Source organism: Danio rerio, chromosome 16, assembly GCF_052040795.2.
Source record: "Danio rerio strain M-AB ecotype USA chromosome 16, GRCz13ab, whole genome shotgun sequence".
NCBI lineage: Eukaryota > Metazoa > Chordata > Actinopteri > Cypriniformes > Danionidae > Danio > Danio rerio.
The window spans coordinates 11,385,001-11,412,823 of NC_141036.1; the positions used below are offsets into that span (position 1 = coordinate 11,385,001).

At 37.6% G+C, this 27,823-nt stretch overlaps 1 protein-coding gene and 1 long non-coding RNA gene across 51 annotated transcripts in view; both read left to right on the forward strand.

Moving 5' to 3' along the window:
* The window catches only part of erfl3 (Ets2 repressor factor like 3), a 112,383-nt gene that overhangs the window by 3,831 nt on the left and 80,729 nt on the right, over positions 1–27,823 (forward strand). The gene's annotated exons all lie outside the window — the stretch shown is intronic.
* Positions 19,386–23,033, forward strand: LOC141378172 (uncharacterized). The gene is made up of 2 exons (XR_015511116.1): positions 19,386–20,128; positions 20,249–23,033. It is a non-coding gene; the product is annotated as an uncharacterized LOC141378172 (long non-coding RNA).

Below are 27,823 nucleotides of genomic sequence, written 5' to 3' on the forward strand. Positions count from 1 at the left end.
GGATTTTTTTACCATTTCTTAACAAATAGCCTTCTGTAAATTACAACCATTACAGAGTTATATGATTAATATACAAGATTAGAATATGTGTTAGTGATTTTAAGGATTTTTTGTGGAATGTTCTCAATAATGTTTGTTAAGGAAACATATATAGGTCCTATATGTGTCATTTACATATGTTTAAATTAATATGCAAAATAAGGCATGTTTTTACCAAAACTAATATTGGATTTTTAAAAAAAAATGCTATGCGTGTAAAACAACATAATTTGCGTTTTTTTTCTAAAGTAATTGTTACTCCACCCCATTTAGAGTGTTATTTTGAATGTCTTATGTCATAACTAATGTGGTTAAAACGATGGATCTGCGACAGAGAAACTACGATTTTGGGAAACACTCATCACTTTGTCGTTCTTTTCCCAAACATCGTACTATGATTGTTCAGCCGCGAGTTATGTTGTTGTTTGGGAAACGCACCCCTGAATGGAAATGATTTCAGACATTCTTTAATATATAATTTGTCTTCAACAACAAAAAAGGAAACTCAAAGTTTATAACCCCTCATAAGTATTTTCGGCTGAACTATTTCTTTAAATACACAGCTGATGTAGTTTTAACATATGTTGTCTTGGTGAGTCTAAACTATAGGGCTGAGCGAATAATCGTAAAGTAATCAAAATCGACATTCGGAACCTAGAATCGATCAAATTTTTCCAGGTCAATTTTTTAAAATTACTTTCCCTATTGTGTGTGGTAACTTATTATTCTGATATTATACTTCTGCGCATATTGTCGGACACAGCCTTCGCATACCCGCACACCTCTCAAAAAATATAACTACACATCTTAACGACATGTAGCACAAGCTTTTTTATTGGTCGCTTTGGTATTGGTGATGAGGGTGGGCGGCGTGGAGAGCGTGTTTTAGGTAATGTGTGTTTTAATTTCAGTTGTTCAGCGTTAATGTTCAATAAATAATCGTAGATAGTAAATAGTGTGTTTACTTCATCTCATGTGTGTTTATGACATACAAATCTCTCCCTTTTAATATGTGAGCATATTTACTGGACAAAACTTGTCAGTGAACTATAAGGACAAAAAAATACATAATTAATAATAATCGTTCATTAACCGTAATAGAGTTAAAATATTTAATTAATTGAGATTTTGATTTTAGCCCAAATCGCCCAGCCCTAGTCTGAACACCAGGAATGCGATGTGAAGACCGGTTGAGATGCTGCTTTAAGTCAGGTGGCAAAAACTACTACAAGTACCTTGCGGTTTTTATCAGTCTACGGCTGTGCGGGCCACATTCTGACCTCGATAGTTACGAGGTGAGCTCAGCTGCTGAGTTTGCAAGTGAGCGAGCGAGCAAGTGAGGGAGACAAACATACAGTACTGAGTATAGGATGTGGTTTCCGAGTGCTTCATTCTTCATCAGATTTTAGTATCTATTCAGTCTGTGTTCTTACCTGCAAACAGCCACAGTGGTAAACATACGTAGTGCATTTCGGTGAGAGTGTGTTTCTCTGAAAGCCATGGTTTGTTTTGAGAACCGGAGGCGTCAGTATGGTGTGCATCCTGATAAAAGTAGTGTGTGTGTGTGTGTGTGTCTGTCAGTCCTTGTAGCAGTGACACTATCGACTTCATCAAAAAGCTCTCGCCACATGAATCACATTAGATAAGAGACACTGCTCTTATCAGTTCCTCACTCTCTGACTGCCACTTTGCATGAATTCACAGAATGATGCGCACCTCTTCAGGCTTTCTTCTTTTCCGAGCTGTGTGTGTCTGCGCAAATAGGCTGGAGCTGACCCTGGCTGATCTCATTTCCTCTGTAACATCTGAAAGTGTCTGTGGTTTTACTATGGTCTACCCGCCAAGCCTTGGTGTGTATTTAGTACGGCTGGATTCTCAATGGCTAACACTGTAATTTGTCTGCTGTCTCATGAGATGTGTGCTAGTGAAGAGTCAGCGGTTATGATTGCAGCATTAACTAGTAATATTGGCTTGTTATTTTTCACAGAGTTAAGCACCACCCGTCAGTGTCAGAAAAGTATTCAAGTTTTTACACTTTGAGGACGTAGTGAGGCTTCAGAATATTTTGTGTTAGCACTGACATTGCAAATGTGCCTATTTAGAATAGTGGATGTCAACAATAGCAGGATGTGCGTTGTTAAATGTGGATAACAGTTGACCTGCACTGCAATTCAAACGCATGTGAGTTGTGGATCAATTGCAGAGTTTGAACATTACTGGGAGAAAATGTATCTCTGCACGTAAAGGCCAAGTGAGTTTAAAGTATTCAGGCCAAGAAAGAATACTCATCAAAACTTTACCAAAGTAGATATTTTTAATTTGTTTAATTTAATATATTTAATTCATACAGTAAAGAATATAAATTGTTATTTTACATTTTATTTTTCGATTCCTGTGCATAAATACTGGTAGATTTAAAATATATAAAGCAAAAAACAACAACAACAAAACCACAATGTCAGTTAATTAATGCATGCCACAAGCATTTTAACTCTTAACTTTTACATCACAGGGCTCGAAATTAACCTTATTTCTTGGTAGCACCGGTGCTCCTAACTTCAAAAATGTAAGCGCACTAGATAAAATTTAGTCGCACCCACCAAAAATGATAAGCACTATTACTACACGTTTTATATTAACAGATTATATTATATATCAACACTCTAATCACAACTAACACATAAACACAAATCTGCATGCGCTCACTGGACCTTTGTGCACTGCTTGACGTGAATGAAATGAACTGAATTACCAATAATAACTGTGCTGTTCTCACGGGTGCTGTCTGATATTGCACAGCTGATATTGACATATAGCTTATTATTTGCATACGTCATTTTAATAGCAGTAACGGTCTTTTCATGAGCTGCAGTATTAGTTTGATCTCAGTGAATGCATGCTCTTTCGCGATGGTGAACGCGGTATCAGTCGCACAAATTCCATTCTGGACTTGGAGATATTCAGCGTTTACACAACTTTTTTGTCAACTTTAAAGTTAAGGTATTTTTGTCAGTTTTGTCGAACAGAATGTGGAATTTTTTCTGGCAAATATTCAGTGTGTTAAATTAATTGTTTGAATTAGTGATTCAGACTACATTTACATGACATCGATAAAGTCAAAAATTGTTTTTATTTGCACTTTTTAAAAGTTTATTGCATACACAACTAAATTTTCAAAGCTATTTGTGTTAACGTACATCTGCGAAAACTGTCCAGAAAATCTTTGGAAAGCTCTTTGATCTTTGCAGTTATCGTCCCATGCCCAGTCTACATATTATATTGGGCATTTACAAGAAAATGACTTTGAAACTCATTTTCAAAATAATGTTCTTTCAGTCCCCAAAAAGTTTCCAATTTTTGGCTGAAATGTACTGTAAACAGCCCCTCAGCGACTTAGGTCCCGTTTACACTAATACGTTTTGGTTTTAAGAAAAGTTTCTCCAACTAATTTGGAGAGGAGCACATGATAGTATTGACTAGAGCTGATCCCTATCACTAATCACTAACTAGCCAATCAGATCACTCTAAATTCAATATAAATATCCAGAATAAACTTTATTTAATCCCCCCCCCCTCCATCCCATCTTCCTCCACCTCAATGCTAAGTTCGGGCAACACGATGGCTCATTGGTTAGCACTGTTGCCCCACAGTAAGGAGGTCGTTAGTTCAAACACTAGCTGAGCCAACCGACACTCTCTGTGCGGAGTTTGCATGTTCTCCTCGTGTTCACGTGGGTTTTCACCGGGTGCTCCGGTTTCCTCCCACATTCAAAAACCATGCAACAAAAGTCACAAGCACTTACTACAACTAGCGCAGTTAGCAGTCTATTCTTATGAAGTTATCGAGAACTACCTGATCTCATATCCCTGCTAAAGCTTATCAACCAGGCGGGAGCCTTGGGCTCATCTATCTCCGAGCTCAGGGTGCTCTCTCGGGACAGCATGCCAAACTTGCTTAAATAGTCAAGCATTATCTAAGTGTGAACTCTTGAAAATGCATAAGTTTTGCAACAGTTGTGCCTAAGGTCCACACTATGCTGTAATTTTCAAGCGACGAAAACATAGGTTTTTTAACATGACATTCGCCCCATCTGATTGAAGTGCAGACTAGCATCTTTTCCTTGTTAGTTCAGACTTTGCAAGTTTGATATGCAAACCAAACCTCCGAGAACATGTGGGGTAAATCTTCAAAGGGAATAGTGTACTGTATAACATCATTCGCATCACTCTGCAAGCTACGTTGTTTCACTATCTTAACAATAGAATGAAAACATGATATAAGCAACTACCTATTTTCATTTTGACATTAATGACTTAACAGACACCGAAAATGTTGAGGCATCGTATAGCTACATATATATATATGACATCATTTTCACTATATGCATATTTCTAACAAAACGATTCATGGACGTGGATCGTTTTCATTCTAAAACACTATTTTTAAACTAAAACGTATTAGTGTAAACATGGCATTACCTGTAAATACAGTCCATTACTTTGTTTTCTGAATGAATGAATGTTGTTGAACTTTGCAAAGCCAATGAAATATTAACTGCTGTATAACTAACATTAAATAAATAGTACACAGCAAAATCAACAGTGTTGATTCAACTCTGAGAGAGTTAATTTTAACACTTTACCGGTGTATATATAATCCACACCGGCCAAGAGTTGATTCAACTCTGAGAGAGTTAATTTGAACACGTTACCGGTGTAAATATAATCCACACTGGCCAGAGTTAAAGTAACATTTTCGAAAGTGTTAACAATTTAACACTGGCTCAAGAGTTATGTGTTTTTTGCTTGTTTTATCAGTAATTATTCATATACTTTATTAAAATCCAATACATACTATGCTAGTCATGCATTATAAAACATTTAAACTTAATTATTGTTGGTTCAGAGCTAATTAGTGGTATAATAAACCAATACAAAACAACAGTGTTTCACATTTCATTTTTATTGAAAAACTAAATTCCATGCATGTTGATGTGTAAAAACATTTAAGGTGTTAGCTCTTGTAGTCATACAGAAATGTTTTGTTTTCAATAAGTAGTTTAAACCCTGCCTAAAACAGCATAAAAACATAGCAATGTAACATTTTTAACAGATCCCTGCTTCATTTCAGGTCACAGCTTTCCTTTATATCCAAAGCCCTTTGCTTTGCTTTATCCCAGTTAAACAGTTTGCTTGAGCACGTCATTGTCATGACCACTATATCCCGTTTTCCATGTAGCCGTAATAGATCATTAATTTGGAATAATTAGCAGGCTTTTAACGCTTGTTCACATTGTCACACAGAAGACCGCATGCTTCATTTTAGTCAGTGTTATGCAGCCGCCTCAGTTGCTCAGGTCTCTCTGGAACCAGTTCAACATCAACAGGCACCTCTCAATGTTTACATGCTTATGTATCCTGTTCGGCAGCATGTGCGTGTGTTTGTGCGAGACAGTCAGCGAGCGAGTATGTTTTGTATTTTCCGCACTGCCTGCTTTCCCATCAGGCCCATCAAACGGTTGCCCCGTCATGCTATTTCTGTGAACACAAATGGAACGGCTGTAAATGTCACACACATAGCCAGGATTTTTCGTTGACACTGAAGTGTGAGAACGTTTCAAACACTCCAGCAATACAATCAGTACGTTTTTTTTTCTTCTTCTTACACCTCTCTCGCCTCGGGAGAACTTGTACCTGCATTTGGGAGCATTGGGACTAAATCTTTCACTGGAAGTGCACGGATGGTGTATTTCTAGGGATGAACGAGGCCCTCTGGGGTTGAATAGTATTTTGTTTGGTTTTACCCCTGGAGAACAATAATGGTGTGTCCACCAACAGGGGAGCACAGTGGTTTGTGTGTATTTGCCATGTCAGTGGGTTACGGGGGCAGAGGAGAATACGAGCGGGAGCCTCCATGTGTTGGAGTCATTTATGGACTGGCAGCAGCACAGAGGCCCCTGTGTATGATCAGGGGGGAAGGGGGGAACATGTGTGTGTATGACCCTGACCTCATGACCTTCAATAGCGGCACCCCTAACCCTGCATTCCAGCACACGCCCCTGCCCCGCCAGTCACATGCCACGCAGCCAATGGCATGAGGGCTGATGCCATCTCATCAACCGCACCGATGCTCAAGAGATGAAGCGTATGAACCACGTCAGCACGGTTTCATTTCCTTTTGTAATTTCCTAAATTCCTCTCACTAATTCCTCATTTTTTTTCAAATCAGAAGTACTACAGATTGACGATATTTGATTAAGTTTCCGTTTGGCTGTAGTTAGTGAGGTCAAATGTCACCTCGCTCTCACTTTTCTTCCTCAGTACTCTGCTCTTCCTCTTCATTGGGAGAATGATAAACATACAGGGCCATGGTGAGATTTGAGCACTCTCTCTTCAAACAAGAGCAAGTCGATGATTGAAGCGTGTTGCAGATACAATAGTTTAACCAATGCTCTATTATGTGGTTGGATATTTGCATGGCTTTCACAAAGGCATACCTCGCATATCTGAAGAGCCTTCAGTAGGATGTTCATTAACATGACAAACCGCTGAAGAAGATCTTTAAAGGCATGTGTGAAAGCATGTGTCATGGAGCTCATTTTTGGGTGTATTCCCATTGAGGCCTTTTGGCTTGCGTTCAAGCACAAAACAATTGATCGTTGATTTGTTTTTGGTTTACATGTTTACAGAAGTTTGCAGATTCTGGACCAGATTTGTACTCTCGGTTCATATTTGTGTTTTTTTTTTTCATTTAGTTTGACAGTTCAAACTTTTAGAAACTTTCACATTTTTCTACTCCTACTCATGGACGGTTGGATCTCACCAAGTACATTGTGATTGTTGTATTGTCTTACTGTTTTCAAATTTTTTTGGGCAAAACGAATTCCAACATTCATTTGTTTCAGTCATGTAGCACAAATGTCTCCTAATTTAACTTTCTACTGCATAGACCTAAGACTTGAATAGATTTAAGCTGCTCTAAAGCTTAAAAGCCCATCTTGCCAGATCAATACATTAAACTTTTGTTTAATAATAACCACAATTTTATAAAAATGCTTGTTTTCTTTTCTGTCAGCCATTTGGTGTGTTCATTTGAAGGTTTTTGGTCCAGATACAGCAAAGCAACAACACAGTCGGTCTTCATTACTTAGTTTTGATTGTTTTTGGGTTCACTTTATTTATTTCAATGATTTTTTACACTTTAATAAAAAAATATTAATATTTAAAAATGTTGTTAAAAACTGGAAATCTTCCAGTTAACCTCCGGTCTTTGAGTGCATCTCTAAGTTAGGACGAGTTGCAGCTTTTGAAAAACTCTCCCAAAGTTTACATGGAAAGTTTAACATTTATTTTGATAAATGGGGAAAATTTCTAAATTTCTGTGATGTACAATGTTAGCAAACATGTAACAAGACAATATAATAATTAAGGCTATGATATTAGCTACCCCTACCCCCCATATTTGTTTTCTTTTTTCTTTTCCTTGTATGTGTTTTGGTTTAGTTTACTTACACAGTTTATATGATTTATATATTGTATTTCAATTCAATTCAATTCAGCTTTATTTGTATAGCGCTTTTACAATGTAGATTGTGTCAAAGCAGCTTCACATAAATGGTCATAGTAACTGGAACAGTGTGGTTCAGGTTTTAGTGTTTAAGTTCAGTTCAGTTCAGTTTAGCTCAGTTCAGTGTGATTTAATCATTACTGAGAGTTCAAACACTGAAGAGCAATTTATTTTTTTATTTTGTATTGTTCTGCTTTTATGTTAATGCTCTGTATTTGATTTTCATCTGCATAATTTGAAATAAGAAAAATCAATAAAAAGTTCAAATCATAAAAAAATTATAATTTAAAAATAAATACGTAAAAAACTTTTTAATACGTTTTAATAGGGTCAGATAGTCATGAAATTTCATTCATTTATTTATTTATATTCCTTCAGTTTAGTGTCTATTTCAGATATCGCCACAGCGGAATGAATTGCCAACTATTCCAGTATAGCTGCAACCCAGTGCTTGGAAACACCCATACACACTCATTCAAACACGCTCATACACTACGGACAATTTAGTTTATTCAATTCACCTATGCGACATGTCTTTGGACTGTGGGGGAAATTGAAGCACCCAGAGGAAAACCCACGCAAACATGGGGAAAACATGCAAACTCCACACAGAAATGTCAACTGACCTAGTTGGGACTCAAACCGGTGACCTTTTTGCTGTGAGACGACTGTGTATACCAGTGAGAGATTTTCATGTTACTTTCTAATATCCTTCTGCTGGCCACTTTTTATGGTTACACATTCAACTATGTATGCCATCCTGGGTATCTAAGAAGGCATGTCATGCCAACCGAACACTTGAGATGGCATTAAAACATTTGGCTTTATTGATATATTTAGCAAATTGCTGGATTATTTGCTGAACCGGAGTGACTAGACGTAGTTTAGTTATCCCGTTACTTTTTCACTCCTTTCTCATTGCAACTACTCTGAAAAAGCAAGTTTGGTGCTGTGAAAAACAAGCTAAAATAATAAAAACAAACTAAATAATAAACTAACAGCAGTCCCAGATATGTTAAATGATTTAATAATCTCTAAAGATAAAAATCAAATTCATAGTTTTTTATTAAATCTGTTTCTGTGTACGTTAATGTGTTTGTTTAAATGAGATGCTAAAGGTTAAGTGACCTTTTCTGCTCATTTCCCACCACTGTTTACGCTTCATACTGTAGCTTTCCATTATACTTTCAGAGAAACCTCCATTAGCCTTTTATTAGACTTGCACATAATTGCACTGTGCAAAGAGAGCTCCAACATCTGTTTCCACTCATTGAGGACGATGCAGAAGAGACGCAACGCCTATAGAGTGTATGTAGTGAGCCACAATTATTGATTTTGAATAATGGACAAAGTGTTGATATTGATCGTTGCGCCATTGACAACCGATAATAGGGCAATCTTCTCATGGTTCAGCAAACACTCGCTGTGTTAACGCTGACACGCGCGCTCTCACACTGGTTTGTTTTGCAGAAAAAAAACAACTTGGACCTCCCACATTCCTGCTCAAAGCTTAAATCATTGCAGCCTGTGTGGCATTACTCATTCCAGGAAAGCATTCTGCCAAACACACACACACACACACACACACACACACACGCAGTCATTTACTCAGGCACAAACTCTCACACATTCAATCGCATTCTTGGAAAAACTCGCTTCTGCAGGCATTCCTGAACACAGATGCATCAGACCTTGTGCTTTTGAACACGGATAGCATTTTACAAACCATTTGTTTGTCCAGCATCTGTTTAACTCTTAGGTCATGACAGTGTCATAAAGAGGTCGTTCACCTCAGAATGAAAGTTCTGTCATTTAGTTATTATTTTCTTCTTGCTAATGAATAAGATATATTCATTCAACTTTGATGCACAAATGAACATATTTTTTAATTAAATCTGAGGTCTTGGTCCCGTTTTAAGTGTACTCAAATGAAACTGACACCTCAAAACAATTATAATGAGATTAAATAATAAATACAGAGAGGTCCTTAAGTACTTGGACATTCTTTAACTGCAGACTGCCAGCTTTAAATTGAGGGCATTTACATCCAAATCAGGTAAATGGTGTAGGAATTACAACAGTTTACATATGTGCCTCCCACTTGTTAAGGGTCCAAAAGTAATTGGATAGAATAATAATTAAAAATCAAACTTTCACTTTTTTAATAGTTGGTTGCAAATCCTTTGCTGTCAATTACAGCCTGAAGTCTGGAATGCATAGACGTCACCAGACGCTGGGTTTCATTCCTGGTGGTGCTCTGCCAGGCCTCTACAGCAACTGCCCTCAGTTCCTGCTTGTTCTTGGGCCATCTTCCCCTCAATTTTGTCTTCAGCAAGTAAAAAGCATTCTCAATCGGATTCAGATCAGGTGGTTGACTTGGCCATTGCATAACATTCCACTTCTTTCCCTTCAAAAACTCCATGGTTGCTTTTGCAGTATGCTTTGGTTCATTGTCCATCTGCACTGTGAAGCACCGTCCAATGAGTTCCGAAGCATTTGGCTGAATATGAGCAGATAATATTGCCCGAAACACTTCAGAATTCTTCCTGCTGCTTTTGTCCAAATATTTATGGACTTAACTGTATGTATGAACCAGAAAGTTTAATCCAAGTATTTAGAGCAAACATGAGTGCATTTTATAATGAATCGATTACATTTAGCCTGCCATGTTTTATTTAGGGTGTACTCATAGGCTATTTGAACCATGCCTGGGTGTACAAGAGGTGCAGAGGTGTGCAAGAGCGCAATTCGGTCGGACTTTGTCACGGTACGCTTGTAGTGTGAATGCAAAGCATGCATGAGTGTGAAACTGAACACCCGACGTCAATTTTAAGAGTTTTGTATGGATTTATTAATCATTCTTACTTTTCAATGAATACAAACTGTCATAATTTATCAAAGATACAAATCCCTCGCTGTATGTCAGCTGCACCCTCAGCAAACCTCCTAATTCCTGCAGAACAAGGAACATTTATGAAAATTAGGCTTCAAATGTGGTGGATCTGTTTGTCAAAATCTTTGATTTTGTGTCACTGCATTCCAAACGACTAAAAACAATACAAAACGATAAAACTAAAGTAATGTCCACTGTGCTGAGCGAGATTGCTTTTCTTCCCTTAAACTGAACAGTCGCATCATCGATGATGTAAGCATGCTCAGGCTCGGAAGGCAAAATGTAGTGTGAGTGCAGGCCGTCGGGGAGAGGAGAGGGGGCAAAAGCACACTTCGGCACGGTTCAAGGCAATCGTGCCTGGTGTGAGTTGCCCTTATACATTGATTAGCAAGAGTAAACAGAACCTCAAACAGACCTGATTATTAACATGTATAAATCTATAGAATTTGACCCCCCAATTCCATTTTTTTTCTGTTTAATGGCAACTGGCTAAAACAAACTTAAATAATCCAAAGATCACATAGAGCATGTTCAGTTCTACACCTGAATTATGAATAAAATTAAAATAATGACAACTATTGTGTACTAATATTGATATTTTTTTTTATTAAAAAAATTCATTGGTATTACTTTTACTTTGTTTAATTGTAGTAAAGAAATGGGCTTTCTTTGTTTACAAACAACTTTTCCTCAGAAAAATGGTAAATCCTTGTGAAATGACTTTGAGAGCAGCTCTGAAGTTCATGTTCATGTGAGTCAGGTTCCTTTTTACATAGTCTTTTAGTGCTTTTCTAGTCTTTGCAGTGATGTTGTCGTTAGTTATAGTTTTTTTTTTCTCACAAACTTTCAGCTAACTCTGTTCTTATAATTCTATAATACCATCCCCATTATCCACAATCATGTCTTTTCCAAAGTCTTGTATTGAACCGCTCAGTTCATTTGGATTTATTTTTTGATTTCTTTGCAAACTTTTTTAGCATGAACAGACTTTCAGAGAAGGCACTGAAATCCCTCAAATTTGACAAAACAACGTCCTAATTTGTCTTCCAAACATAAACAAAACTCTCATGCATTTGGAACATGACATGAGTGTGGGTAAATGATGACAGCGTTTTGGGCCGAACTAGCCGTGTAACATGATCTGAGCCCTTTTCCTCAGTGCGATTAAAGCGTCGTCTGTGTTTGTGGACTGTGTCTGTCTCTGTTTCGCTGTACTTAGTTGTTTTCCCGAGACTTTTTGTGCCGGAGCGGCTGCTCATTAGCGCTCAGCTGCTGTTAGATTGGCTGCAGACTGTCATCAGGATCTTCTGCGCTTGAACCTGATGAAATTTAGCCTGCTGTGGAAGAATGTTGCTCTCTCTCTCTCTTTCTCTGTGTGTGTGTGTGTGTGTGTGTGTGTGTGTGTGTGTGTGTGTGTGTGTGTGTGTGTGTGTGTGTGTGTCAGGAGAGAGAAATGTAATACAGGTAGTTTACAGAGGCTGCATTGTCATGAGCGTGACTCAGTGTAACACCTGCACTGTGTGTGTGTATGTGTGTTTCTCAGTGCAGCATCTCACGTTGGAGTCGGGACATTAACTGATGTTAAGTGCTGGTCATAAGCACTTAAGATAAGATTAGGTGCATTTTGTTTCCTTTTTGTCTGTCATGCACCTTTCGCTCACTGCACGCGAGTTTGTTGACTGTTAAAATATGTTTTGATGTGTTGTTTGTGTTACAAAGGTTTTGCCCACATTGTTATTTAGCTGCATAAAAATAGAACTAGCTGCATAAAAGTTAATATGCTTATATGCAGGATCTTTTAAATCTTTTTACCAGACCTGTTTTAGACTATTAAATGCTTAAAACTTCTTCATCAAGCGCTTGTGTATGCTCTGGCGTAGCCTTCGCATGGTCGCAAAGCCCTCGCTATGGCTGACGCCGACGCTGACGCACACCTCTCAGAAATGTATAACTACATGTCGCAACGATGAGTAGCGCAAGCTCTGTCATTGGTCTGCTTGGTAGTACTGACGAATGTGGGTGGGGCAGAGAACCGCGCAAACCCATTGGAACAAGTGTTTACAAGTGTGAAGTCCCGTAAAGGAGCTCCAGGTGGAAAGTTTTGTTTCGTTTTACCTTATGAATAATGTTGCGAGTCCACCTGTTCCTGCCTCTGAATGAGCGAGTTTTAGCTACTTGTACATTAAGGTAGCATTCAGAAAAAAACAAAACACATGTGAAGAAGCTTGACACCTAAAAACCTACTGCCAGCTATCGTTTCGGAAGTGTTATTGCTATGCAAGACAAACAGCACGCAGAAGTATAAATGCAAGGTATGCCCTGTGGTTCACGCCGATCACTGGCTCATTAGTATAAACCAGCCTTTACCCTGTTCAGCTCTAATACACAGTAAATAATTGGAAAAAAATAAATATTAACTCCTTAACCTGAACCTTTTTTTTTTTCCTTTTCTTTTCTCTCCTTTTATTTTATTTTATTTTATTTTTACGTTTTTTACATTTAAATTTTTTTTACTCTTTTATTGTAACCTTGCTCTATTATTATTATTATTATTATTATTATTATTATTATTATTTATTATTTATGATTTATTAATATTATTTCATGTTTAATTAATTCATTAATTGATTAATCAATTTGTTTTCTTTCCGAGTATATGTCTGTTTTTAGTTCATAAATTGTATTTGTTTTATTTTGAAGGGATAGTGGGAAAATAAGAAAACTAAGACATTCTTTAATTGTTTTGTATACTACTACTATGTATGGTCTTGTTAAACACCAATAAAAATAAATAAATAAATGAAGGTTTTGCTCACATTGTGTAAACCAGATGCCCCTAAAGGATGGTGAAATTAGGACTCATATTGAAAAGAAAATACAAGTTAGCAAGTATATGTGAAATTTAAACAAGTATAGACAAATGTATAAGCGTACAATGATTGGATAATCTGATATAAATTTGTGCGCTAAATCATTTTTAAGATTACTGTACATTTGAGAAACAAATACTACTTTGGTTTTTCTAATTCAAAATTTCATTTCAAAAGTTTTTTGTTGAATTTCTTCTTGCAGACTCTTCATATTTATATTGTTAAATTTAAGAGCAATTTCTTGATAAAAATAGTTTCTACACATTGTATATTTTTGTATATTCACATACATGTAGATTAGCATAATTTAATTAAATTTTTTAAATATTAATATTTACATTTAAATTTAAAAACTGAAAAATAATAATTTAGTGTGCACTGTTGGGGGTAACAAATTTTAAGTCACGTGAGTTTTATAACTTTTTTACACATAGGTTATGAGCAAGTAAAGGAACTACTTAAAAAAAAAAGTAATAATATTTGAGTTACTCTTTGAAAAATGTAATGCAAATTACTTTTTAGTTTAGTTAATACACTATTAAAAATTAATTGCTGAATTAAAATGAGCGTATAGTCACGTTAAATTCCGCACACAATTAGAGAATGGAGAAACAGACAGAAACTAAGATTGCAGAGCCTTACATTTCTGTGATGGAAGTATTCTCATTATTTTCAACACATTGAAGAAAAGGAAAAGAGGATTATCTGAATGGACCGTGATTTTACCTCACTAATAAGACATAAAGTACAAAAGTAGCAAACGCATTGCTTTAAACACTCATTATTGGTAAATACGGCATGTATAGCTCTGGGGTCAGGAAGTCCTTTGAAGATAACATTATACTACATAAATATTTTATGCGTTTTTTGTTGTTGTTGTTTTTTAAGGTAAAAATGAATGTTGCATAGTCTGTTGTTAATTTTTAGAGCTCTTTTATTTTAAAAAAAGACAAGAAAAAACCCTGCAAGTTCTGAAAGCGATCAAGCTCCAGCCAGGTCAGAAAAAAGTAACGCAAAAGTAACGTTGCGCATTACTTACCATAAAAAGTAGCTCATTTAAATAGCTTGTAGCTGGTTTAAATATTAATTATCATTAAAAAAAATAGTGTTAAATCAAAAATAGCAATTGATGAAGCTTGATTACATTCTCACTAAAATAGACTGTAAGTTAACAGTATTTCTTTTAATAGTAGTACTACAGTTAGTTTTTCTTTTGAAAGTAGTATTGCGGTTAGTTTAGTAATTATAAAACACTTGCTGTCTAAGCAGTGGTATGTCCTCATTTTGCTAGCTAGGTAAACATGACTTTGTGTGTGTGTATGAGATTGTGATAATGCTATTCAAATAATAATGAAAGTCAGCACACACACACTTTTATTCATTATGTACACACACATACACTAAACCTGGGTGTGTGTGTGTGTCTGTGTGAGAGTGTGTGTTTGTGTGGTCAACTGCCGGGAATTCAAATGCTGTCTGGCGCCACTTTAACACCCCCCACCCCACCCCCTGCTTCAAATCCCATCCCCTTTCCTTCTCTTCTGAGGAATGCAGGATCATATTCGTCCTTCTCTCCTTCTGTTTAAAGGAGTCCTTGATTGTGATTTCACTTCTTTAACATGGGTTAGTGCGTAGTGTTGCTGCTTAGGCGTAAACAACATCTACAAAGTTACAGCGAAGCAAAAACAGAGATTCTCTTTTACAGATTTTGCTTGTAAAGACCTACAACAAATAGCTGGTAGACACTACAACAAGATTCTTCATGGGTTTGTGACATCACCAACCCCTAAAATTGAGCTAAACCCCACCCCCAGGTGTGACTTTTCCTTAGTGTGCCATTTGTTAGCCAATGGTCCTTCCAGAGATTTTCTTACTATGATGAAAGGGTCTGTATTACTTAACATTGGAAAACCTGTAATGCCAACCAGGACATGTGAAACACATCTTAGGCCCCGTTTACTCTAGTGCGTTTAAAATTGCATTTTAGGGTGCTTTTACACCTACACTTTTGTTTCGGAACGTGTCTCGTTTGCCCAGTTAGCGCGGTTCGTTTGGCATATGTGAACAGGGCAATCGCGCTCTGTTCTGCGCCAAAGTAATCACTCCGAGATCGCTTGAATGAGGTGGTCTCGGCTCGATTAAAACGAACCCTGGAGCGGTTCGATTGCAGTGAGAAAGCGATCCGAAACGAGCGCGGTTATATCACAGTGTTTTATGGATATGTAATAGGCAAACGGCTATATGAAGAGAGAATTATGAGTAGGGCGGGAAGTTTCGCGAGTTTCCGGATGCCCGCAAATGAGTGATGATCTTCCGGTAATCTCGCGTCTCCCTCCCGGTCCTCAAATAGGCATCGTCGCGCACCCTTCTCACCCCTCCCCACCGCGTCTCGCCTCAGACACGTTGCGCGCTCGCGCACCCTGTCAATCACCACCAAACCACCACCTCTCCTGACAGCTGAGCGGGACGCTGCAAAATAAACCCTTACACTCTGACCAATGTGAGGAGAGTTTACTCACACGTGACTTGTTTTAGCTCTTTTGGTCCGTTTAGAAACTTTGCAGTGTGAAAGCAAATCGCTCCAAGAGCAAAGAGCAACAATGTAACAATTGTAATCTCTGTTTCGGAACAACTGAATCGATTCACAGGTGTGAAAGCACCCTTAGATCAAAAATGATCCGCGTCCACGCTAGCGTTTCACCTAGCGTTTCTGAACATATCTACGTCCACACTATGCCACCAAAAACGTATATCACGTGATCATTCGCGCACTCTGGTCATGCGCGTTCTAGTATAAACAGGAAGCATGTGTCTCGCTCGGCATTTGGTTATTGTTAGTCAACAAACACCGGTTGAACAATGAACGCGATGGCAAAGAAAGCAAGAGTATTTTTGTGGACAGATGACAAGGTCGAGTTGTTACTAAACGTAACAAATGAATAACTGCACAATGGCGCCTAAAACAGACAATAGTGCAAACAACGCTCCCATTTCTGTGTCCATGTTGTTGTTTACAGTGAAAGCTGGTCTGCTGTCTCCCGGTAGCATTAAAACCATGCGTTACGTGATAGGGGATTGATGTATAAGGATACGCAATGACACAAAAGCCCCAATCAGGTAGCCTCCGTTTTCCCCCATCCATACTGAGACAAAGCAGCAGCGTTTCAGAATGAAAACGGCTAATCCAGCGTTTCTGTTTTCGGTGCTCGAAAACTCCGGCGTAGTGTGGATGGATGGCTTTACCGTTGCAAAACGTATGCGTTTTCAAACTAAAACGAATTAGTGTAAACGGGGCCTTAGCCAAATCACATAGCAGCTTTCAGTCTCCTTCCATGCGTACCGCCATGAAGGCAGCATTAGCATTATGCTTTTCAGGCTAAAAGCTTCATAGAGTCAGGAAGTCAACAGGCTGTATTTGTAATGATGGTATAAATGTAAATAAATATGAATATAAGCATTTATGTAATATAAGTATAAACACAAACACACTCTATAAACTCAACCAAGCCTTCAAAAAGAGGCGTCTAGGCGACCCTTTTAAACCTCACTGGAGTTTACTGTGAACTTTGAACCAGTTCGTCGCCAGCGTTTACAGCACGCACTTTCCTATTCATCAGTTAGGGTGTGTGTGTTTTGTCATGGCAAGCTTTGTGTGTATGTGTGCGTGTTGGATATGACTGTGTTTGTGTGCACCTGTGCAATAAATACTATTAATCATATAAAGGGCTGAATGGAAGGCAGGTGGAAAATGTTTTTGGAGCTACGAGGAAGGACGTCCTTCCCTCACGTGCTGCCCGCTTGTTGTGTAGACAGACTCCGCGTTTGAGCTGTGATATTCTGTTACACGCTCACGGAAGACAGACTGGATTTCAACCCAACACGCCTTTTGGAGGACTAGATTGAATGACATAACTGTGCAGATACTGGTTGCCGTTTGGTCCGAAAGCCAAGCAAAAAAAATTGGGTTATGATGGTAATTGGCCAAACAAATGCTATGGAAGTCAATGGATGTTTTATGTAAAACATATTCTTTACAATATATATATGTTATTAAATGGTTGTAGATGTCATTTAGTTTGAATTTAAAACATTACAGATATGTTTGTAGTAATATTATAGCAGATAATTGAATGTTAAAAAACATTCTTGACTAGAATTTCAAGTTTTTAATTATAGCAGACAATGTTGTTGCTCAGGTTTCTTCTAATTATAGAAATGTTGGTATTAAGTTGAAAGATTTTATGTTATTATTATTACTGTTGTTGATTTATTTTTATATATGTATGTGTTTGTATGCCTGCTATTTATTTAGTCGTTTGTACAAAATTAGGGAATTAAATAAATGTATTATGTACTTTTAAATGTAAAAGTAAAGCTAATAATGATGAACTTAAGCTACAGTAACATTAGTTTACAAAACATGTTTTTGTATGTTTGTGTATGTACCCAATGGAATAAAAACGTACACATAGTTTTCCCTGACCCTGGCCTCACGCTATTGGTTTAGCTATTATTATTATTATTATTATTATTATTATTATTATTATTATTATTCATTCATCAATTCATTCATTTTCTTTTCGGCTTAGTCCCTTTATTAATCCGGGGTCACCACAGCGGAATGAATCGCCAACTTATCCAGCACATTTTTACGCAGCGGATGCCCTTCAAGCCGAAACCCATCTCTGGCAAATATTATTATTATTATTATTATATTTTTTTATTAGTATTATCATTATTATTATTTGTAGTATATATGGTAGTAGTAGTGGTAGTAAAAGTACACTGTAGTAGTAGTAGTAGTAGTAGTAGTACTTTTACTACATTGTTGTGGTAGTAGTACATGGTGGCCTTGGCGGTGGTAGTAGTAGTAGTAGTAGTACATGGTAGTATTAGTACATGGTGGTAGTAGTAGTAGCACCTGGTGGTGGTGGTGATAGTAGTAGTACATAATGGTGGTGGTAGTACAAGTACGTGGTAGTAGTAGTACATGGTGCTAGTAGTAGTAGTAGTAGTAGTAGTAGTACATGGTAGTAGTAGTTGTAGTATTACTACATGGTGGTAGTAGTGGTACATGGTGGTAGTAGTAGTAGTACTACATGGGTGTAGTAGTAGTAGTATGTGATGGTGGTGGTAGTAGTAGTAGTACATGGTAGTATTAGTACATGGTGGTAGTAGTAGTAGTAGCACCTGGTGGTGGTAGTGATAGTAGTAGTACATAATGGTGGTGGTAGTACAAGTACGTTGTAGTAGTACATGGTGCTAGTAGTAGTAGTAGTAGTAGTAGTAGTACATGGTAGTAGTAGTTGTAGTATTACTACATGGTGGTAGTAGTGGTACATGGTGGTAGTAGTAGTAGTACTACATGGGTGTAGTAGTAGTAGTACGTGATGGTGGTGGTAGTAGTAATAGTGGTAGTACATGGAGGTAGTAGTTGTAGTAGTACTATATGGTAGTGGTGGTATAGTAGCAGTAGTAGTACATGGTGGTGGTAGTAGTAGTAGTAGTAGTACATGGTAATAGTAGTAGTTGTAGTAGAAGGACTACATGGTGGTGATGGTAGCAGTAATAGTAGTAGTACGTAATGGCAGTGGTGGTAGTAGTAGTAGTAGTAGTAATAGTACATATTGGTTGTAGCAGTAGTAGCACATGGTACTAAGACAAAGCACAGCAGACTTGCAGCCTATTCAGTGCAGCATTCTGAGTATTTGAACACTGAACAAATTACACTCTTCAACTTTAAAGTGCCATTTGATTTCATTATACACCTCTGACACTTCCACAGTCAGAAGATATTGGTGCTTGACATGTACTGTGTGTGTGTGTGTGTGTGTGTGTGTGTGTGTGTGTGTGTGTGTTTGTGCGTGTTTGTGCGTGTGTGTGCGTGTGTGTGTTTGTGCGTGTGTGTGTGTGTGTGTGTGTGTGTGCGTGTGTGTGTGTGTGTGTGTGTGTGTGTGCGCGTGTGCTTGTGCGTGTGTGTGCGTGTGTTCAAAAGGGTCTTGTATTTCATATTGAGCTGCATGAAAAAATACAGTGTGTGCGCGTGTGTGTGTTGGTGTGACTGAAAACCTTTTAAACCATCGATTACACCTCCATCGCTGCACTCCTCTTACACACACACACATAACCTCTCTGTCACTAATCCATGCTGGAATACCCCAGTGGCAGCTCATCTTCCATCACTCTCTTCTCTGTCTTCTTCTCTCCATCCCGCTCTTGTTTTTAGGCCGGGTGTCAGTTGCACATGCTAGTGAGTGCATGAGTGATTTTCTTTTTTAGACTTTTGCGCTGTGTCATCATCTTCACCTGCAGAACATGAAGTGTCACAAGATTTAGCAAATATTGAATGAATCAAAAGTAGTTCTGTACACCAAATCCAGTAAAGATGAGGACTTTTATACAATGCTTTTAAATATATATAATAGTTTTAATTATATAACCTGCATGTCTGTGTGAATGAATGGTGTGGGTTTCTTTAATACATCATATCACATCTTTCACAACACAAAAGTGATGCTAGTGGTGTTTTTGAGCATTTTGTTATAGGAGGAAATTAATCTTCTTGACACTAACATCATGAGCACTTTTTTACTGGATTATATGAGATGATTGCCGTATGTTCACACAGAAACTCAATTGTCTTCATCAAATTTTGAGACACGACATATACACTCACTGTCCACTTCATTAGGTACAGCTTACTAGGATCAGGTTGGACCCCATTCATGTTGGACCCCTTCTTGGCATAGATTCAACAAGGTACTGGAAATGTTCCTCAGAGATTTTAGTCCATATTGACATGATAGCATCACACAGTTGCTGCAGATTTGTCGGCTACACATCCATGATGCGTGTCTCCATTTCCATCACATCCCAAAGGTGCTTTATTGGATTGAGATCTGGTGACTGTGGAGGCCTTTGCCACTCATTGTCATGTTCAAGAAAGCAGTCTGAGATGATTTGTGCTTTAAGACATGGTGTGTTATCCTGCTGGTAGTAGCCATCAGAAGATGAGTACACTGTGGTCATGAAGGACATGGTCAGCAACAATACTCAGGTAAGCTGTGGCGTTGACACATTGCTCAGTTGGTACTAATGGGCCCAAAGTGTGCCAAAAAATATCCACCACAACATTACACCACCACCACCAGCCTGAACCCTTGATACAAGATAGAATGGATCCATGCTTTGAAGTTGTTGATGCTAAATTCTGACTCCACCATGCAAATGTCGCAGCAGAAATCGAGACTCATCAGAGCAAGCAAGTTTTTCCAATCTTCTATTGTCCAATTTTTGTGAACCTCTTTGATGAACCTTGAATTGTAGCCTCAGTTTGCTGTTCTTAGCTGACTGGAGTGACACGCGATGTGGTCTTCTGCTGCTGTAGCCCATCCGCCTCAAGGTTCAACGTGTTATACATTGAGAGATGCTCTTCTGTATACTGTTGCAAGGAGTGGTTATTTGAGTTACTGTTGCCTTTATATCACCAGTCTGGCCATTCTCCTCTGACCTCTGGCATCAGCAAGGCATTTGCGCCTACAGAACTGCCACTTACTAGATAGTTTCTCTTTTTCGTACCATTCTCTGTAAACCCTAGAGATGGTCGTCTGTGAAAATCTCAGTAGATCAGCAGTTTCTGAAATACTCAGACCAGCCCGTATGGCACATTCAGACTCACTTTAATCACCCTTCTTCCCCATTCTGATGCTCAGTTTGAACTGCAGCAGATCGTCTTGACCTTTGAGTTGCTGCCATGTGATTGGCTGGTTAGAAATTTGCGTTAATGAGCAGTTGGATAGGTGTACCTAATATAGTGACTCATCTAAGAAAGAATAATAATTTAGCTAACTTATTTAAGAAATGAGCTACTTTCTTTAGTGTGTTTTAATTCTACAATGTTTTTAATTTGACAAATTTTAAGTTTATAATTTATAATCAATGTTAAATGTTAACATGATGCTTTTCAGATGCTTTGAAGAGTAACTTCAGTTATAAACGCTTTGAATGGAATGGCATACATTTCTTTTTTTTTTTAAAAAAGCAGTACGATTATGTAAAATTATTTTATTAGCCTTTCAACCACTGAACATTAAAATGGAAGTTTATAGCATTAACAAATCACTTTTAACAAGCCATGGAAAATCCCTAAAATCTGCAACAAAGTTTGAGTTTCTAAAAGGAATATCACAGTAGCAACATGCCTGCCATGTAAAATACATTAAATGGGACACTGAGTAATATTTTAAAAGGATTTCAATCATTTTAACAGACAAATACTGCTTTAGAAGCAGCCCAGTAAACACTTTAAAGGATTAGAGGTGCAAAAAAAAATGTAACACAATTACATTAACAAAGCATTTCTGTAAAAACACTTGGAAAAAGATGTGAGGATCTACTGAAACAAATGAGAGATTTGTAATGCATTCCTTCGAATTAAATTATTCGGTTGATATATAAATTGGCAGACTGCAGATGTGCAGTATATGTTGCCTTTTATCATATTGTTACAGTGGATAACAAAGAAAAATGTAAAATAGTCTAGAAGAAAATCATGCAGGGGACTGAAATAGCTTTGCTGTTAAATCATGTCACATAAAAATACCAACAGAAAATACAACATGAAGAAAAATATACAGCCTGCTCAACGAGACTTTAGGATGAGGATTATTTACTGCACAAACTTATTTCTTGCAGTCTTTTGGAATGGAAAAACAATCTTAAACAAAGTAGAAGTGGCAAGAAAAAGTTGGGTAATTGCCATAAGTTCAATTAAACAGGCAAGCTTTTTTGATTACTATATTTAATTTACAATTGAAGGGTCAAGAAACCCCGCTCATTCAGTTGAAATCTACCTCAAAATTGAAAGAAAATGTAACTGACATGGGCAGTTAAACCTTTAAGCAGAATTTCGGGGAGTAGAGGTGTTATCTGCCATTAGCCCATACTGAATCTGACTAAATATCAGAAGTAAAACATGAGGAAGTGCAAGATTTCTATATTTAAAGAATGCTTTTATTAAAATTTAGGTGCATACATAATTCGAAGTGAAATTCTTTGGGCACTGGAGAGTTTGAATGCCATGTCAATTTGCTGATGGATCAGCTGATAGGGGTGGCTTTTAAATGCTCCAGTATCCTTGCGAGTACTCTTGTAAATTGTTGATCATTAGAGCCAATCACCGTCAGATCTGTTGAGCATGTGAACACAATGGCCAATCAGCAGGAATCCAATCATCATTACTCGAAATTACTGGGAGAAGTTGGTAATTCTGACACTGCCTAATTCATTCATCTGGCACTGCAACCCATCATGAATGCCTAAATGCTGCAAGGTCTCACGTCTTGACTTAATAATTCAAAAGCAGTGTCTTCTCATAGGATAAGAACACTCAGTATTATGACTAATTAAACACTGACGTGTCATTGAAGTACTTAAAGGTCTATGCTATGATACAAGTTTTAAACTAAGAATAAGAAATTAGGGAGGAAAGCTCAAATAAGTAGGGCTGTTCCCATTTTGATGCTAGTGTGCCAATGATACCACAAAATCTGGCATATGTATCAGTGAGTATTTGAATCCATAAACTGATCCGATATTATTTGCCTAAATGAGTCATATTGTTATGCCTGTTAGCTTTGCTTCAAACTGCAAACCTAAAGTCAAATATGAAGAAGAAGAAATGAAAATGCACTAGCAGTATGTCTGCTGTTTAGCACTGAGGTGTTTCAGACTAAACCAGACAGTAAAACAGTGGGTTGCGCAAGTATTAGCAACTTTAAGTAATTAAATAAAGCATATAAAGACTCGTCACCCTGCCGAACACAATAGTTTCACGAAGGCTAGTGCACAGAATGTTGAGCTGTGCCAGAATCATTTGGAAGGGTCATTTAAAAAAAAGTTTTCAAAAACAGCCAATGGGCTATAATGATAACAACATTAAATAGTGAGTTTGTTGTTTTGCATTATCAGCCTCGGTAAGTTGCCAAAAATGTTAATTTCGCCATTTTATCAAACATTTAGAGTCCTGGTAACATTAAGCCTCGTCACAAGGATATTTCTAAAAAGCGCTTCCTAAGCTATCTGACTGCGTGAACACATTTCACGTAAAGTAAAAGATGTGTAAACAATCAACTTTTTTACTAAAATTTGGAATATAATTGATAAAAAATAGCTGTTGCATTATGTTTTATATATTGTGTCTAAAAACTGAAATGCTTTTTATTTAACACGTTATTTCTAGACTTTTTAAAGAGATTTATTTTCTTATATTATTCATTTATAATGCAATATATAATGTTATAATTTAAAATTACTGTTAAAAGTTCATTCATTTATTCATTTTCTTTTCGGCTTAGATCCTTTATTAATCAGGGGTTGCCACAGCGGAGTGAACCACCAACTTATCCAGCACGTGTTTTACGCAGTCGATGCCCTTCCAGCCGCAACCCAACACTGAGAAACACCCATACACTCTTGCAATCACATACATACACGACGGCCAATTTAGCTTATTCAATTCACCCATAGCCATGTCTTTGAACTGTGGGGGAAACCCGATCAACTGTTAAATGTATGTCTGAAATTAAAAATACTGGAATTTACAGTATTTAATTTATTTTTATAAATGGATAAGCTTGAAGCACACCATAAAATAATAAGATCAATTCATACAAGACTATTAGCTGTATATACAAATACACTCACAGGTATCGGATCAATACACCGTAGCAGCCAATACCCTGAGCCCACGAATGAGGAATTGAAAAAGGGGATCAGAACATTGCCAACAAAAATGCCAGTTGTTCCCTAATAAAGCTGCTAACATAAGCTCCGTTTTCAAAAAATCAGTTGATGGATACGCCAAAATGCGCATACATTTTGAAAATGCGCATAAAAAACGCATGCACATAACTGAGTAGGATAAACTTTTCATTCGATAAGAAAAGATGCGCATAAACTATGATGGAAACACTTTTACTAAACGAATTTCAGTATGCGCATAAAAAAGGTCATGTTATTTTGTTATAAGAGATCATGTGATCATAAAAATGTGTGTGAATGGACAAACCAGCAGGCTGAGCACACTGTAAAACATCTGAAATGTTGTCTTGGTCATTCTAAAACGCCTTAACCATTACAGTATGAGCGTTATTATATTATTAATGATCTATAGAACTGTCAAGAGCCTCTGTGCTCCGCGTCTCATGCCTTCAAACACCACCACACGTTCATTGCGCATCGTCTTCTGAAGTGCAGGTCATTTACTAAATAAGGAAATGATTCACGCAGCTTCGCCAACTGCAGCAGATTTCGTTTTTACTGTAGATATTTGGCGCCAGTTAATCAGGAAGTGACGATTTTGTTGTCTTTGACTCGTTGCATGGAAACACTGTTTTGTTTGCACGTCTTTTATGCTATATTGCAGTTTTGCGCGTAAAGTTTGGATGGAAACAGCTAGTGTCTTAATTGATAAATCAGTTAAAATGTAAGCAAATTTTGTCAAGGGTTTCATGACCCTTTAAATGCTGATGACCCTTTTTATTGTGATTTAGAAAAATCTTTCACTCCCACATCAGCATTTCATCAGGACTGCATGACTTAACTCTCCTCGAAAAACAAACCATTCAGGCTCTTAACGCCCTTCTGCTCTCTCTTTCAGCCTGTATATACACGGACACATAATGTCTTGTGTTGCTTAATAATGCATATGCGACTGGTCTAAGAGCTCCTGTATTTAGGCGACTTTAGGCATCAAATGTTAATGGCATGTTTGCCCGTCACACACATAAAAAAAAAAAAGTCAGCCGTCCATTAGCTCTATTATTAGTCCGTTCATTCATTGTTAGCTTCTCTCGGTTTCTGCGGCCAGTCTTTTAAAACACCCAATGCTTATTTCTGTGGCTTTGGGTGATGTTGATATTTCTGGGCTGTAGATGACATCAGCTTTAAGCTTCCAGTGTGTGTGTGTGTGATCTCTGGCCAAAGTGCTTGCCTCATAATTGTTTTAACTGTACCATATTTAGCCTCAGACATGGTTTGGCTGGTTATGCAATGCTCACACGCGCATGTGGGCCAGGTTTTAAGGGACACGCTGGGTTATTCTCTCTGTGAAGCAGCGTAAGGCGGTTCAGGGCTTGCCTGCGTAACAGTGTGTGATTTGTTGTTTTTGGGGATTAGGGTTTATGAGGGATCGGGCCAGAGACCGAGAGGCCCTCGCACAGCAGTCACAGCCAGGCTTTTAGCTTGAACTCACAGTCTGTCACAGAAACGCCTCCTCTGCTTCGCTCTCGCAACACTCACTAGCTTAAAGGCAGTGGCATGAAGTGTAGATTAAAGCGATTTGTACCCTGAAGTGGCCTTTCTGTTGTAATAGTGTCCTTTTACCAAGTTTAAGAGAGAGATGTTATTAGTACACTGAAGAAAAATGGCTGTTTTTTGCAAGTAGAAAGTTTTTGCAAGTTTTTGCAAGTAGAAAGTAGAGTTTGCATCTTTAATTCTATAGCGCCTTTACAATGTAGATTGTGTCAAAGCAGCTTAACATAGAAGTTCTAGTAAATTGAAACTGTCTCAGTCCAGTTTTCAGAGTTGAAGTTCAGTTTAGTTCAGTTCGGTGGGGTATATTTTTAACTGCTGAAAGTCCAAACACTGAAAAGCAAATCCATTGCTGGGCAGTTCCACAAGTCCCAAACCAAGCAAGCCAGTGGCGACAGTGGCGAGGAACAAAACTGAAGGAAAAACCGTTGAGAGTAACCAGGCTCAGTTGGGCATGACTATTTCTCCTCTGCCAAGACAAATGCTACAGTAAAAATATGTAACTTGGTTAACAGTGAGTATGCTTCATAGATATATACATTAGATGTCGCCTGGCCTATTGTTGTCTATTGGACGGAATACGTCAATAGCGCCGACATCTTGCTACAGGGTAGCGCTCCTTTGAAATGAATGTGGGACCAAGGTACAGTGGAGGACTGTGGCCATGCAAAGCCAGAGATATACACATATACACATATATCTATGATCGGGAGTATTCCTGGATGTTAGTATGTAATTTTTTTTTCTAATTACGAAAATTATAATTTTACATCACTTTTCTACATTGATGGATCAGTGACCGCAAGGGCATTCCTGACAACTTGTGTTTGTTTGTACAGAAATGTACTATTCACCCTCCCTGTTAAATTTGATCTAATCATGTCCTGAAACACAGCTCCTCTCCTGCTTTCACTTCTCATATTGACGGAGAGAGCGATTCGTTTGTGAATGAATCCACAAAACGACTCTTTCACTAACGTTAGGCGACAATAATACAAGTTTCTGGCAGCGCAGCATCTCGTTGTCATATTTCTTTTGCATTGTTTACTGATTTTATTCAACAAAACTAGCATAAGCCGAGTGTTTAGTGCGAGTTGGAGCTGCTTTGCCGTATGGTGAATGCAGTAAGTGACTGTTATCCTCAATAACGTTACCTGATTAGCACAAAAGTTCAGAACATACAAAAACAGAAAAAAACTTAACATTACCTATGAAATGTTCTGCCTTTGTGCTTTGTTTTCTTTGTTTGCTCGTTACTACACCCGTAGACAGCGCTAAAGTCCCGCATCTTCACGTAATAACACTGTCTTGACTAGTGCGGTTGAATGACATTTGTCCTGGAAGCACTGTACCAATGTGGCGGCGCTATAGACGCATGCTCAGGGTCCCTATGCGATATCTAGTGTATATATCTATGAGTACAGTGAACATTCTAAAATGTTACTTAATGATACTTTTCTAGAATTCTCTGCAAGACACTAAACTTACTTTTTGTCGTTACTATTACTGTAGTTCTTTTTAGTTAGTGATGTACATTGGGGGCTTTATGTTGCATCTAATGTGGATAAAAAATGTTCATTGCATTACTTCATGTATACTACCATGATGGTGTTTAGTTCTGTGAATGCCAATGAGTGGCTTTTATATGTTGGTATGTTTCTCTGCACTTCATATGGAACATATGGTACATTAAATGACATCAAAGATACAATGTGCAGATGTTACTGCACTGAAAAAAAATGATTCTTTGGATTTACTAATATCTTTTTTAAGGTAAGTGGTTGCAAACAATTTATAAGGGCTAAATTTAAACAAATAACATTGAGTAATGTTCAACGTAATTTGTTTGTTTAAATTCAGCCCCTATAAATTGTTTGCAAGCACTTACCTCAAAAATGGAGTAAATCAAATTTACAAAAGATTTCAGTGTACTTCAAAACATTAGTGTATTACAGTGTTCGGGAAAGTTAATTTGGGAATGCATAATGCATTACAATATTGACTTACTCCGCCAAAAATTAACTAGTTGTGTTACTTGGTTATTTTTTTAATAATAAATAATGTTTTCATTTTCGTTACTTTTTCTGACCTTTTTCTGGACTTGCGTTCTTGTGGAGACCGGTCTTGCCAGGTGTCCTCGGA